The 17,489-nt window shown below is 28.3% G+C and overlaps 1 protein-coding gene across 2 annotated transcripts in view; it reads right to left on the bottom strand.

The window, feature by feature from the left end:
* The window catches only part of LOC100573280 (FMRFamide receptor), a 102,188-nt gene that overhangs the window by 71,177 nt on the left and 13,522 nt on the right, over window positions 1–17,489 (bottom strand). Inside the window, exon 2 of one of the 2 annotated variants that reach the window (XM_016808000.2) lies at window positions 16,507–16,596. The exons of the other annotated variant lie outside the window; for it this stretch is intronic. The gene's annotated coding sequence lies outside the window, so the exon portion shown is untranslated. The remainder of the gene's footprint in view (window positions 1–16,506; window positions 16,597–17,489) is intronic. 2 annotated transcript variants of the gene reach the window in all.

The raw sequence follows: 17,489 nt of genomic DNA, 5'->3' as shown, positions 1-17,489 counted from the left end.
ATTGATTTATGAAGTATTCAGATTGGAACCAGTATCAATTACCTATAGGTACCGGTACCAGTATGCAATATGAATTTGCATTAATTGCTGGTCAAATTCAAATGTCTTGTGTCAAGTAATATTATAGTTCACTGTTATTTTTGATTAATTATACCAATTCTACTAATTGCCACTGAAATAAAATCAAAATGTTCTAATCATAGTCTTTATTTATCAATAATATTAATCATTTATTAAAAAAAAAAAATCAAATTTTAGATTAAACTTACCAATAAAGTATACATACAAATAAAGTTGTCGGCAAAGTGTGAAATAAAGTATACACACAAATAAAGTTGTCGGCAAAGTGTGAAATTTAATTCTCATACATAATAATGCTGATCGGATAGAAGTGTATAATATGCATATTTTTAATTAAATTTTAAACTAAAATAGGTACAACTTTATTTAAAAAATGTAAAACATTATCAAAAAATATGCATTGGTTTAAATTTATATTTTAAATAATACACATAATTTAGTTTTTACGTAAAATGTTTTTTGTGTTTAAACATTCAATAAATAATAATTAATATTCACAATTCGACAATTAATTTATTTGACAACTATTAAACTAACGTAAGCAATTAATCAAAAACCACATGTTTTCAGAAACGATAGAAACTGTTTACTGTTTACCGTTTCTCGTTTATCTACAAACTCCTATATAAGATAGGACATATATATATATATATATCCTATATAGAGATAAGACCTTATACCAAGAATCAGTAACCAGTGCTATATTATGTAACCATAATGGTAAAATGTTATTATCATACTTTAAATATGATACTGCTGTAGTGCTGTTGTAGGCTTGACGATTCACTCGGTGTTGTGATTGGGGACAAGATTGGGAGGTCCAAATCGTGTGATCTTTGTACTTATTAGTTTAGGATTATAGGATTATGACTATTATGACCGCTTGCGAAATTAAATTGAGATATAATTTCGTTTTGACTTCTGGTTTTTACTGTTGGGTTTGATCAATTGCCCAGTAGCTGTAAATTAAACGAATATTTATTATTTAAGCATAAATAAGTCGAAAACGGATTACTCAAATTAAATTCTGCAAACGTTAAAATTATTTTTTTCAAAATGTTTATAGATTTTCGTTATTGAAAATCGAAAGTTGATAGTGTTTTATCAAATAAGGGAGGGACTCAAAATTATCAAAATTATAACAGATTGTAAAACAGTAAAACCTAGAAAATTAAAAAAAAATTTTTTCTTAAAATTCCTAATACTTACCGAGATATTGACTGGTCCATGATAAAAGAATCACCCTGTATAGGTAGAAAATCAGTAAGCACTAAATATTTGTATGAAACAAATATTCTAAAGCTTAATATAAAGGTAACTCGTAATAAATTGTATTGCTTATTGTTTGTAGAATATTTAATTTTAGAATTTTTTTGTTATGGCACGTGATCATTGTGAAAAATGTTTAGAAAATTAATATCATATGTTGCGAAAAAATGTAATCACCTATTTTTACCATTTCAGACACGTTATTGGATAATATGCATTTCTGTGATGTATAGACGTGAACCACCTCAAGGCTCAAATTCATTATGTCAATTATAAGTCCAACATGATATAACACAAAAATCGACAACACTTAATTAATGATTTTTAAGGAACACATGCCAAATTGATCTACGGTTCGAATACTATATAGACGTTGATGAAAGTATTTTAATGGCACTTTCAAAGAATAAAAGACGAAAGTAGTGTAAATAATCAAAAATAGCAGCAAGTTTTGAAACATTTATAAATCATTGTATGCGCTAAAGTAAACACAATTTACTAACAAAAATCAACAGCACTATATAGTAATACATTAATTTCTCATCAATTTTATATGATATAAAATTATCGTCTTATAAATTACTTTTCTATAAGTATCACATCAACCCTTTGACAATATAAAATACCTATATAATTATAACGCATATTCAAACATTTAATTCATATTTGCAATACCTAGTAAAAATGTTGTAATATAGGTATCTATTATAATATAATATTTTGAAAGAGAATGGAAGTTAATAATACTTAATATGGTACTCCCAAAAAAAAAAAAATTCTGTATAAAACAGCCAACTGGTATATTTGGGGTAGTTAAGGTCGAAATTGTTATAGCTTAATAATATTTTTTATTATTTTCTAAAAGTGAAAATTACTCCTATATAGTTCCGTTCGTCGGTAAATAGGAAATACTTTGTGTATTCAGAGTTTTTGCAAACAGGTTGTAATTTTTTTTTTTTGCTACGCCTTACATCTTGGTAAATAGTAAATAATATGTCAATGTTTGACAATTACAATTGTTTCCATATTACACAATTAAATGGGAAACTAATTTAAAAGTTAAAAACAAACTGCACATTTTACTACGGTACGGAACGCGATCACGACAATTCTCAAGACAATCCTTTTCAGTTCGTTGTTACATCATTGGTGAATTATACTGAAATATAAAAAAAAAAACAACCGACGACGATGGTGGGCCTCACGTTTACACCGGTAGAGTGCGCACCTTCCGTACGGCGTTGGCACAACGGTGTTTACAGAATAATCGTCTGCGGCTCTTCGCCTTCATCGTACCCCGGCAAACGCACATATATATAGTCGCGATCAACCGATGGTCTTTGGGGACTGGGTGCGGCGGCCAAACGTCAAATCGGCCGTATGACTTCCTCCTGACGCGTCGACGGAGCAACTGGTTGAGCGCACGTCACGTGTTGGGGGTGGGACCGGCGGTGGTGGTCATCCTCCTCTGTCATCGGGACCCCCCTCCTCCTAACGCTCTGCGCTCGACTAGGTCGTATATAACTGGAACTAACACATACTGAGCAACCGACGCACAACATTAACTTGTATCGCGTCGTGTGCCATTCGAAATTGGGTTTAATGCTAAGGGAATCCGTTTCTTTAACGTTAGCCGTCGCTCCATTCCGTCTCCACCAAAACTTTTATTTTTTTTGAGGGCAGGGGGCTAAATTAAATTATTTAAAAAATAGTAATAGTCTTATCTAGATAGTTGTTAATTTTTTTACATAATATATTTTAAAGTCGATGTCTAACAAAATTACCGAAATGCTAGCGGCCAATATTATTTTTGTTTAGTGGGGCTTAAGCCCGTTAGCCTCCACGGCTCCACCACTCTTGGGTACGCCCTCGTGGTCTTCAAAAGTCTTCTATTCCACGTCCGTACACGTATTACCGTCGAATTCCATTGTCGATCCGACGACCAACTGCAAATTTATCGTCATCGTTCACGTTACTATACTGTAATTGTTGGTTTAACGCGCGGCGAAATTCAAGCGGAGCAACAAGAATAATATTATAATCAATATCTCCGTCGTCCGTTTCTCGAGGATTACGATTCACGAACCGATAGGTGGCAAGTCAAGGTAAGATTGCGCACATCGTGTCACCTATAATATACCTATAACCTATTACACACCTAGCTGGCATATACCTGTTATTCACAAGTTCCTCGCCTAGTGATAGACATAGCTATACTGTTATTCCGCAGGTAGGTACACACTTATATTCTACAACCGTAATAGTAGTTCAGTAGTTGTATTGCCTTGTATTAGGCATCATTCGAAATGTATTAATATTATATTATTATTTTTACGCACTTGCATATAACAAACGGATTCGCTCACCAGAGATTCCCTAGGTTAATTTTTAAAAGCTTGGTTGGAAGTTGATAAAACAGTCACGTAAAGCTGTATAATGGTTTTTAGAATAATCATACGAAATAATAATATAACATGACGTATTATTGTGGATTATCGTCGCTTCGTTTATTGTATTTACGTATATAATTATAACGTGCGTGCAAAATTGTATTATGTTTGTCAAAAATTTAAGTTAAACTGGTTTCCATATTTCACGCCACATAATTACCCGCGTGCTTACGCTTACTTCAATTTCGTATAGCGCAGAAATCGATTTGACACAAGTTTCAAACGACGTAGGTATCGCCGCGGTGGTATGAAATCAAAAATGTTGGAGACATTGAAAACAAAATATTATGATAAAAACTCGTCGTTAACGAACCGCGGTATAATACGAGATTATTTTACTGTACATATAATATTATTTTACGTTCATTTTATCACCCGACGAAAATAAATGCCATAAAAAAGGTTATTGTCCACATTAAATAATAATAATATTAAAATAATGGCCGTTGTCGCCGATGTTTTGTCTTGGATCAATAAAAAAAAAATATAATAATCGCGAGTATTTACTTTTCCCGCAAAATGCTCGCGTAAATGTACGACAAGTTGCAATTACGAGTTTACCTTTCCGCAGTAGCTTGTCGCAGCAGCCGATGGTTATATTATTATAAACTTGCTATGATCACACACGGCACACTCCATTACGTATTACGAAGGGTTTCGCTCTAGCCGGAATTCTTCACCCTTGAATGGAAATTTGATAAGGTGAAAAATTAATAACACCCCATAATGTTATATGAAAACTATATATTGCTCAACTCTACTACATAGGTACTCAAGTTTTTATAACGAAGAAGATCATTTATATAATACATTTATAAATATGCGCATAGTCTGAAAATATAATGTCCCGTTTATGTGTACCTATAACCTATAACTTGTTATGTACTAAACATTGAAAATGTATTATTTCAAATCTATATTTTCAATTGGCGATTAGTATAAAATTGATATTCAGGGAAACTCGATGATTCTAATACTAAGTATTATGCATTTAAAATATGAATTTCTAAGTATATACATTTACAGTGGACAGACCGTTTTAGGTCCCAACATTTTATTTTGAAATGAGAATTACCATTTTTCCTGTACATTTTTAAGTAGATGACTTTTTTTTTTAATCTCGTTGTAAAATATAAGTTGTTGAGATGTTTAAATTTCTGTATGAAGGATAACTAGTTAGTATCGCCACAGGTCATCTCTAAAATGTTATAAAAATCTTTTAGCATTTAAAAACATGGTCCTTATAAGTATAATAAAAAATTAAATTTGGTTGAATTCATTATCAAAGGAATAATTGGAGGGTGGACATGCTCGCTGGACTTGTATAGTTGTACGTTGTATTCAACACCCTTGTAGAATTGAAATTTGATATATTAGGCTGTACATCACACGTTTTCCAACCAACATTAATGGTCTGATATGAATCGAGGCAAACGGCAGTGGCATATATTACTTATTAGTTATTACACTTTATAACCTTCAAACATAATATTATGTATAGGTAGGTACTCTTATTTATCTTATATTTTGAGGTACTTAATTATTAATAGTTGTGTAGGTAATTAATATTTAAACTTTTTATATTTTATTTCGTATTTAATTTCAAATAATTTATATACAAATGTATTTATATGTAAATAATTATATTAATTTTATAATAATATATTATTATTTTAAATGGCAATAGTTCATTCTATTACATTATGTATACAATTTAAATTTTACATATTTTAAAGTTTGGTTTGTTTTAGATATTGAAATTAAATTAGGTATTAGACTTTTCAATCAACATATTTTATACGTAGTTCAGAATGACCAAATATATATAGCAATCTAATTTTAAAAAAATAATAAAGAAACTATTTCCAGATTTAAAATGTTTTCTTAATAGTTTATAGACATATATTTTTTTAGGGTATAAAAAATACTAAACTCAGCTTTGTCTTGTGTACTCACCTTCAGATATTTTGTTAATCTATAAGGTCCTGTATTTTGCACTTTTCTATTTACGGGTCAAAAGGCAAGAACAATTGTAGTTTTTATGGGATGTGTACGGTCGCCCTAGGAAAACATTCGAAGCAGTGATTAAGGTAGATTATCTAAATAATAGTGGGTACTATTACAATGGCTGTCCAAAAGTATGAAATAAGTTCACCTTTTCAAACTTAATTTGTATGATATAAACTTCTTACATTTTCTTTGGAAGCTGAGATTAATTCTTTGTGCAGAAAATTAAAATTATATCAGCTTAAAACATTTTTACTTATATTTTAAAATCTTGAAACCGTTGAAATATTGTAGTTCTTAAAACGTATTTAAAACTTATAATTTATATTATAATATAAAGTTTAAGATAAACCTTTTATAAAAAAGATTACCAAAATCACAAATAAACCTACTAAATCGTATAAAATTAATGGTATATGAAAATGGAACCTAGGTTAATTAACTGTGAATTTTGATAATTTGGCTTAAGTCCTGGAATTTCGATCATAGCTTCAGGTTTGTCTAATGCATACTATATGGAGTTCATTCAATTCATAAAAAAACCTCATTGACATAAATTATATTTAACATTAGATGTATATGATTTCCAAAAATTAGAATTTGAATAAATTCGTTATTAAAAAAAGACGGATTTGGAGATGAGCATGTTTGATGAATCACTCTGTATAGATGTATGTATTATCATGAAGTCTTTAAGAGACCAGGATCATAATCGATAGTTATTGAATTACTTAAGACTCGAGAGTATTTAGGTGTATAGTGTATTTAGGTCACACGTAAAATAAATATAATTTTTATATAAGAAAAAAACAATATAAATATAATATGCATTTAGTAATTATTTATCTAATCAAATAATTTCAACCCTGAGGGTAGAGAATGCAGTCTAAGTTGTAATATATAAGCTAGGCGTAGTTATTTAGACTTGTTTTAATAAAAAAATATTATTGAACAAATATTGATAACAAAAATTTAAAATATGGTAAGTATGTCATAGTATATTCGGTCCAAATAAATTGTACGATTGTTTACATTAAAAGTACCCATTAGGCATTATATTACTCTTGGATCTTATCTTAAATTATAGAGCTTGAAAATTAATTTTTACTTAATAATTCAAGACACTCTATTTTAGTGTTTAGTAATTCAACTAGAAATAAAATATCAATATGGTTCTTCAAAATGAAAAATAAGTGTTATAATACATTTTAATTCAATGACAGATATTGGGTAGACTGATGAATTTTGTCTGAAATAAATAGTGGGTACGTAAAAATTGTAACGTCAAATTAAATTTAACATAAATATCATTAAATAATAAATTAAAAGTTAAAAACATTATGTGAATATATTATTATGATTCTACTCATAATATTATTAATATACATGAAAATTATATTTATATGATTATTTCAATATTAATAATTTTTTGGTTAGGTATGTTGATAATTATTTTATTCTTACGAGCTATATTTAGAATTAATAAAAAGAAATTTGTGTTTATGGGTCAAATTTGAATTTGTATATTTATTAAAAACTTCATTAAATATTATTAAAATAAACCTTAAATAATTAAAGAGAAATGAAATATTTTTATTTACTGTGGTAGTAATTCCCTTTCATATCTTATGAAGAGTAAATGTATGTGTATAAAAGATAATATTATATAGGTAGACGTTTTCAAATATTTACCATAAAAACCACCATAAAACAATCTTGTAAAAATGGATTATTTTTATAACAATGTTGAAAATATTATTTATATTTTTTAATTTTCTTTGTAAATTTAAAAAGTATAAGAATACCTAAGATAAAAAATATACATATACATATTATATACTCGGTTATATTTTATTAATATTTTGTATTCTAGACATATATTTTTTTATTTTTTTTTTTAAAAAAAAAAAGCTTTTGATACACAATAATAGTATACATTTATATATTATATGAAATGATTTTATTTTCACTCAATCATGAATAGATGAAATTATACGCGAGCATCATAAATTTATTATAATATTATATTGGTTTTAATGTAATTAATATTCGTTATTACTAATTTATACATACCTATTGCATCTTTAGTAACTTGTAAGTGGGTACCTATATATATGCTAATCGAATACAAAAGGCAAAGGGTACAATATACCTAACACGTGTTTTTGTTATTATACTATATAATATAAGTAATAGGTTTGAAGTGGAACACACTAACAATAATATAATATATGCTATACAATATAATAAAATTTATTTGCATTATATTTTTATATTATTATAGGTACACAAATATTTATGCTGTATACGACCGTATGTACGAGACACTGCAGGGTTCTTGCAATAGTGATTATTATTATTTTAATGTTTAAAAGTATAACAGTTATTTGTCACTTCTCAGTGCCCTTGAAGACGAAAACGAACAACCACGGTGTGTAATAGAGTCGTTATAACTCTATAAATACCTATGGAGTTCAGTATAATATTAGTCTTACATTTTTTTCAGATAAATCGGGCCTACATCATTATATAACTCAAATTTGAAATAAACTTGGAAAATAAAAAAGGATTTAATTTCTTACATGGGAAGCATAAAATACACAAAAAAAAACTATAAAATGTAGGCATTTTAAAAACTAATAGGTAAAACACTTAAATAAAAATATAAGTAATTTTCTGATAGGTAATAGGATTTGCTTACGTGATATAAATATAAACACTCATATTATAATAGTTTACATAAGTTACTTTGGACATAACACCAAATTCTTTTTCAGATAAATTTTAATCTAAATTCACTTATTGAATCTATATTATTCTTACAATATTACTACCTAATTAAAAAATAATCTACCGTAGCATCCAAAAAATTATTATATTTCAATAGTTTCAATTCCAAATTAGCTATTGTTATAAATATATTTTAAGTTATGGATACATTTTTCAGCAGCATTACAAAATCGTTAAGCTGTGAATTTTGATATTTTAGAACTTAAAATATAGACAGGGACTTCCTATACATATACAAACAATTAAAAACTTTAGAAATATAAAAAATATATTGTTTTATAGCTTTAGTGAATTACAAACCTTCAGTAGGTCTCGCGGGGTAATTTATTATCCCACCAATTTTAAACTATGTTTCATACTATTTAGGTTGTTATAAGTGTGGTGGGATTTTATCTAGCTTCTATTTATATGTTATATATTATAAAAATAATGTTAATTATTTTTTAATTAGTTTAAAATAATATATCATTTATTTGTCTAATAAGTAAAAAAATAAAACAAATGTAAAATTAAAAGTATTAATTACATTTAGTATCCTTTCTTTGTTATATACTTATGAAAATATTAAATTTAAAATAAATAAATGTGAAATAAAAATATATTATGTTTAATCAAGGGAAATTTTTACCCCGCGCGACGGAATAGGTACTCATAATCCGCACGACCCACTGAAGGTTAATTATAAACTGCATCTGGTGTACTATAATATTGAAATACAGTTTTAATATTAAATTATAATTTATATAATTATTATATGATTTAATTTTGGATATTCACTGGATATATATGCTATATATACTATATAGTGTAATATATTTAATCATATTTGTATGGATATTGAAAAGCGTATATATAGAAGTATAGAACTTATAAAACAGATGAATTTTCTTTATGTTTTATCCAATCTAGAATATAAAAATACAATTTTCTAACATCACAAAATGCATTTTTGTTCATTTCTTCCACGTCAAAAAGCAAGTTCACGCATGTTGCCCAAAGGTATTATTATTATTTATCATAAAGTCAGGGGCGTAAAAAATTAGATCAGGCTATCATAAGATTCAGTCCACTTATAGCAAAACCAACCTTAATAAAAATAAATATATAGAGCTTGGACCTAAGCAATATCTTAAAAGCATACAAGCAAATCTATTTTAGTCAACCCATATACACAAATGGCCAAATCCTCTGGAATTTAAAGTTATTCTTTTATCTTTGTCTTTGTTATAACTAATGATTAATGTAGTTCTTCTGTTTCATTAAACTTAGGACGACTCTGTACTGCAAATTAAAAACAGTAGGTATACTATTACGTGTTTTTCAAAGACAACAATTGTGTAAAGATAAGAATATTTTGGATCGCTACCTCATACTTGTTATTTCGATTGGTAAGTACTATCACTTATAACTGCACACATAATAATATTATTATATATATTTTATACTAGTTCAGATATTATGCAGAATATCTCCCTGTGACCCTGTTGTCGTTTAAAAAATATAAATATTCTTTAGATAAATTTTTTTGTGGACTTGTGTAATATGACCCCCTATTATACAGGTATTATATTATATTAATTTAATTCATATCTATAAATCTATAATACATTATTATTACCATGAGTCATGACTGTCTCCAAAAAACCAATAAGTCTCAAAATTAATTTTACATAGGCAGTAGTTATATAGTGGGTACAGATTAGAGCTGATTAATGATTAAAGTGGTAAAAATGGTGTGCAAAACAAACGAGTCGAGAATAAACTGAACATATTTTCTCGTTCACTGCGCAGGCACACAAAGTTAAACGATTCGGGAGAATATAGCCCGCGTGGGTATACGCAACCAACGCTGAAAGAATTGTATTGCGTGTGTGACGTGCGATTGTGAAATGAATAATAATTAGTCTAAGCCTTACCCTAAAGTAGCAAATATCTCTAACATGTGAGTGACCGAATCGTCGGTATCGACGACCCTGTGTATATCTACACTTATAGGTAGGTAATAGGTATTGTATTCATGGCGTCTAGTGCTGGTCGCGAGTTTGAAAGTTATATGGTAACGCTTTTATAGGGTTGTAATTATAAGTACGACGACAAACGTTTGCACCGCACTTGTAATGAATAGTATTATATATACCTATGATAATATATATTATTATTATTGCCTTTGCGATTTCATTCACATAAATTCCCCGTTGTACGCATCTCCATGTTTGACAATCAAGACGCGACGAACCGGCACCGTAGTTGTCCATTTACTTCAATTCTATTGAGTGCATCGACGGCGCGCCGTTAACGACTATTATAATAATGGTCGGGACTGCCTACACACTAAAAGTCGTCGTTTGTCGGCCGATTTGGTGACTTCGTAATAATATTATAATGATCAGTCATTGTATCTACATAATAATATATTTTGGTCTTATCGACCGTTCTCGTGGCCAGGTTTCGATTCCGGTGCCAAGCATATACTTTTCATATTGTTCAACAGCAGCGCAGTGTATAGAAAAGTTTGGAAACTAAACGTAATTCTAAATTAATTTTTTTCAGTTTCGACAATTAAACGTTACACAACAGTAATAACAAAATAAATAAATTAAAAATTCGAGTTCTTTCGTTATTATAACCGAGTTGTGTAATAATTATTGAGTTTTATTCAAAAAGCCTCCATGCATTATTTTTATGATTTCGATATTTAAAATAAATATTATGTTCATTTCATTAAATTACCAAAGTACTTATATAGTACTTAAACGGAGGTCACAATAATGAATAATATGTATCCCTTTTGGCTATCTTTGCAGGTAAAATACAATTATGACTATCGCATCATACCGATTATCTATATATGTATATCCTGACTGATTCATTATCGCCTAGCCTAAGGTGACCATACGTCCCGTTTAAAACTGGATTGTCCCTTTTTTTGATCATTATGTCCCGTTGTCCCGAGAAACTTTGAACGGGACGCTTTTTATCCCGTTTTCAGAAGATCGTCCCGTTTTAATCCCGTTATTTCCATATCATTTATGAATTTTTGTAAAAGAATAAAATAAAACATATTTAAAACTTGAAACCAAAGTTATAAATAACAGACTAACATTTCCGTCGTCGAAGTGCCGACGAGCAATACAAATAGTAATAAAATAAGCGTATAGCTTAGCGCCTTAGCAGTATAGCTATAGCATAATAATAGTACCAAACTACCATAGTAGTAGTAAATTAGCTATTAGGACATTAGGTACCTAATAATGTATAGTATTAATTTTATGAATCTATCGCGGACCGTGGCATGCGATAACGATAACCGATAGTTTCTGCGAATCATGCACCTAGTCAAAGAGTCGAACAACAAAATATGTCGAATACTAACGTACGAACAGTAAAAAATGTGTATGTTTTTTAGATTATTTAATTTGTAAAAACAAGTGTTTTTTATTGAAATATTAAACAAGGTAATTAAAAAATATTTTAATTGTAACTATAAAATATAAAAAATAATTTTAAAAAATGTGTATGTTTTTTTAGATCATTTAATTTTTTGCTTGTCCCGTTTTTTTTTTTTTTTTTGTAAAACTGGTCACCCTAGCCTAGCCAGAACCATTGGTTATATATATGTAAAATTCTACTCACCTACTCACTTACTCACTTACTCATTCATCGCAACATCTCAAAAACTACAAAACTTACTAACTGGTAATTAGGAATAGTGGTTCCTCTAATGATCTAGACATAGGCGTGCGCAGACTTTGTCCGCAGCGGGGAAGGGCCCTTTAAAAATGTCTGAACCAAAAATTTTTGTACTCATGACTACCGTAAAAAGGAATGGATTTAGACATGTGGGGTGAATTAGGACAACATTATGTTTTTTTGTTATCTTATAATTTTAGATTACACGTTTAATAAAAGTTGAAGACTGATACTCCACGTTAATATCTATTATAACCTACATAGAAAAATAATATTTATTGATGACATAATGGTGCCATAGTACATGTTATGGAGGTAAATACAAAATATCATGTTTTTGTATTTTTAAATTATAGAACTACATTGACTACTGTAGCATTACAACAAATAGAAATATTTGATTACGGTTTTTGGTAACCTATACTCGTTAACTTGTTTGTGTTAATTGGTATATGTGCAAATTGTTAAGTTACTTGATCTCACACTGTAGTGTTAAATCGTCTTAATTATTACCAAACGTGGGGTGACTTTGGACAACACATTACCTATGCCCAGATCAAAGGCGTCCGCATGAGTTTGTCAAGGGGAGGTCAAAATATTTTCCTTTTTCCATTTTTTGTCTCACTATCCTATTAGTTATAAAGTATTTTTGTGACATATTTTCTTTCATATAGATAAGGAATGTAAAAATATTTATGAATTATTATGCGTCCATAGTTAGTTAAAACTTAATCTATTTTAACTAACCTATTTCTGTTATATGTGGTATATCATGTTATCTACAAGTTACAACCGTGAAATAACGTAAATATATAAATAAAATGCCTAGTTGATAGATACATTGTGATAAAAAAAATAGTCCATTAGCTAATATAGTGGACAGTAGAGTATTTTATATATTTAATAATAAATCATTTGGTCGATGATAACTGATTAATTAATAACTTTATTACATTTATTCACAGATATCTATACCTACTATAATATTAAAACTGGCTTCAATTTTTTCATGTAAAATGTAAAAATGTTCGCTATTTAGTATAGCATAGATATCCATGTATTTATTAAAGAAAAAGACAGGGGCCACAGGGAGCCCCCCCCCCCCTTGCGCACGCCTATTGTAATTGTATAAATGACAATAATATATAAAATTCTAAATTAATAAATTAAAAATTAAAAATCCTAAAGTAAAATATTATAAAGAAAAATAATTAAAACTATATTTTAATCAAAAACATATTTTATTATTACTGTTATTTTTAGGGGCATTTTGGAGTAAAAATAAAGTATACAATTGATATATCAATTACTTACTAAATTATACAGAATACAACTAAAATATGAAACATTACAGTTCATAAGTAATTTATACCTAATAATTTTGTTTATTTTCAATATTTAATTGTATTTAGTTGAATAATAAAAATAATTAAGCCACTATAATAGTAGATTCTATACTGTACCTACATTTGTACAATATTTTTTGAAAAACCCCTATTAGTCATTAAACTGTGATTTATTATATATCATTCTATTTCATATTTATAAATATATTTATGTATATTATTTAAAATATACTTAATTATAATAATAATTAATAATTAGTTTTATGTTTCAGAAAAATTATTCACACATGCCTTACTAAAATATTATGTAAGGTCACTGAAATAATAATACTAGGTATTAACACTAAATGAAAGAGTTATTTCAACGTTTTCTGGAGTTGATCTTTTTCAAAATAATATAATAATAAGGATTACACATGGATGAATCATGTGTGCAGATAAGACACCGCTTAAGTTATAATACAATTGACTGCCTCTTAATGAAACTCCCATGTATTAAAAAGCTTCCAGTATATATGTATATTTTTACATGCATTTATATTTTTACAGTTTGTATTTGGTAATTTTAATTACTTCTGAATTATATACTTTTAAATGAGAAATTTTGACTTTCATAAAATTCAAATTAGAAATTGTAATTAAAATGTTTTTGAAACACAGTGCCATTCAGCGTCCTACAAAATAATATTAAGTTTTGAAAATGTATTTTATAGCAAGTTGTAGATAACATATTGTACCTATATAAAATCCATTTAAGTTAAAAGTTAAAACAAAACTTATAGATTTCTACTAAATAATTAAAACTCCAAAACAATTTTAAAATACAATATTAATATAAAGTGTGCATATTACCGAGTGCGGTTAGTAACTTTTTTCGTCATTATTCTTATAATGAGTTATTTGTCATAGCCCATTGGTATACTAATATGATTGATATTTAGATATTTCCATTTGAATTTAAGCCTCGTTGACACTGGACTTATTTTTGTTAATTCAGTAGGTAAGTAGAATAATATGATCATGAAACATTTTTGATCATGAATATATGCGTGGGTTGAATTTTTCTTCGTTCTGTACCTAATTGCATTTATTTATAGTTTTTTGTATTTTTGAACAAAACATAATATTTACAATCTGTATTTACATGTTATACAATAAGTAAATGTGATGGGGATTGATTTACAGGAGGGGGGAGTTGCCCATTGGCGACACCCCGTGGGAAGTGATTTAAGGAGAGAGTAGGTCCCTACACCAGGTTCTTTTCAGGCGCCTGGGTGGATTACCTGGAATATGATTGGATGATAGTTGGGTGATTATAGGATTTGAGTGAGAACTGAATGTTTTGTGTGTTTTTTTTGTAGGTGATTTTGGCAAGGCTGTTTAATGTTGGAATGCAGATGTCTTTATGAAGTGATTCATTGGTAATATACCAGGGGGCACCTGATATTAGACGTAGACAAATAGACTGAAATGCCTGAATTGTTCTAGTTTTTGGGGGTTGGCTGAGCCCCAAAGTTGTATGCCATAGTACCACATGGGTCTTAGTAAGAGCCATGTATATTGTTCTTTTGGTTTTTAATGAGAGCTTTGAGCGGAGTAAGGGTCTGAGAAGGTGGAGTCTTGAATTGAGAGCTTTACGCTTCTTTTTTAAGTGGGGCCCCAAGTGAGGCGTTTGTCGAGGATTAAACCCAAGTAATTAGTTTGTGTGGAAGATGGAATTTGTGCATTGCCGATAAAGGTTGCGGGACATTCTAAGGATCGAAATGTGAAGGTAATTTGAGAGGATTTTGATGGGTTAACTTGGATTTTCCAATCGTGAAACCAGGTGTTTAGCACAGTTAGGTGGTTTTGGATTTTTTGGGCAGCTTGGAAAATTGCATTTATTATGATATTGAAACCGTGATACACTGTGCATAAGTGTGTAGTTTTTTATAAGTTTAAAAATAAGATATGAATATAAATGTATATAATATTTACATTATTTGTTTTTGTTAAGGCGTTTGCCTTTAATACATTTTATCACTTTTCTATAACATATTTCTTCTAAATTTGTTTTCTATAAAGTGTCAAACTTGCAAAATACTATCGATTGCGTTAATATTATCACTTTAAATTTAGTCAATACACATGACATGAAAATTTTGGCTATGTCTATGTATGAGTAGTAAATTAATATAAGTGTGTGTTTCCAACGATCGTTGTAATGCCGCATCGGGCAACCACCGCCGGATACAACTCTCACATGCGCACGCACATGACAATAGTCCGCGAAAAATAAAATATATTCTTCTTTGCATAACTATAAAAACTACTAAAAGCGATATTAAAATAAACTAACTTCCTGAAGTTTGATTGAAATTTCGAAAAAAAATGGTTGAATTTATAAGCTTCTAGACTATATGCTCTTTAAGAATCACTTTTTAGTTTTTTGGTTTGAAATCAGGTTTGTCCTAAATAAAGGAATACAAATATAATTCAATTATTTCATTGGATTTTTGGAAAATATCTTAATTTTAAGGTCCTTTAAAATTGAAAATTAAGAATCTACTTCCTAAAAAGCCTAGATATTTTTTCAAAGAGTTCATGCATCTATAAAATAAATTAAAATCGAAAATTCTGAAGTATATGTAATTTATCACCGCTTATTGGGCTAAAAAGTATAAAAATACGTGTTCTGTGATCCCCTTAATAGTCTATTACTAACAGTCTATAACTATATATCGTTTTTGTATTATCCAACTATAATTAGAGATCTTACATGGCTTACGTTTCCTACACATTATATGTATTTTATAATTATCTTCGTTATTTTATAGTATTGTTTATATAATTCAAAATCATTTACACACATCTAATTTTCTATTTTCACTTACTTTTACTCGATTATATCGAAATAATAATCATGAAAATATGAGAGACACTTCTTCTTTTTTCACAACCTACTCAGAGTTTTATTGAAATTTCTGAAATATTAAAAAAAAAATAAACATTTTATCATTTTGCGTAGATGATAATATGCGATAAAGTTGTATATTATTATTATTACTATTATATTCGTCAGTTAAAACATAGTGGTTATTTTAATTCCAGGATGCCCTATTTTATAAGACGTATAATAATAATAATAATATATGACTTGGTATATAAAATGAGTCTACATTGGTAAGTTATTTTTAACAATTTATGCATCAAATAATATTAACTCTTAAGATCTATGTAAATATTCTTTTTCTGTATCTAAGTTTTTTTTATTGGTTCACCTTTTTACTTAGGCCTGTCGTCTTAAAGTTACTTAAGTTAAGCTTTATAATGTTTTAGACGATCGTATTTTCACTCAACAGTCAAAACAGTAAAGCTGTATTTAAATATATATGAATATATATATTATATTTATTATACCTTCTATGTTATAAATAGTGACGTGTTGATTTTAATATTGGTCTGGTGTTGTGGACTACAACTTGCAAGTCCTATCAAATAAGTATTACCTATCTCACAGTACAACCCCGTTGCCTCAACTTGAATAAACAAAAATATATTGCAACGAAATTAATAAAACATATAGGTATAATGTTAGCTAAACACCGTCTACCTAATGGGCGAATACCTACATAAAAACCATTATTACAAATTGAATTAAATCAACGGTTGTAAGTTCTTTGCTTTTCTTCGTTCATTTTTACGACAGATAAATTAATATGTATGCTAAATGTTAAATATAAAACTTTAAACCATTTAAGAAAGTTTTAATTAAAACTGCATAACACAATGAATAAATTCAAATATTCAAATCAGTATACAAATATATCAGCTAGTGGGTATACACTATACGTATAATAATAACATATTCTAAAAT

The sequence above is a fragment of the Acyrthosiphon pisum genome, chromosome A2 (genome assembly GCF_005508785.2).
Source record: "Acyrthosiphon pisum isolate AL4f chromosome A2, pea_aphid_22Mar2018_4r6ur, whole genome shotgun sequence".
NCBI classification, from domain to species: Eukaryota; Metazoa; Arthropoda; class Insecta; order Hemiptera; family Aphididae; genus Acyrthosiphon; species Acyrthosiphon pisum.
The sequence above is the reverse complement of the archived record's forward strand: the minus strand, read 5'-3'. Positions and strand labels throughout refer to the sequence as shown.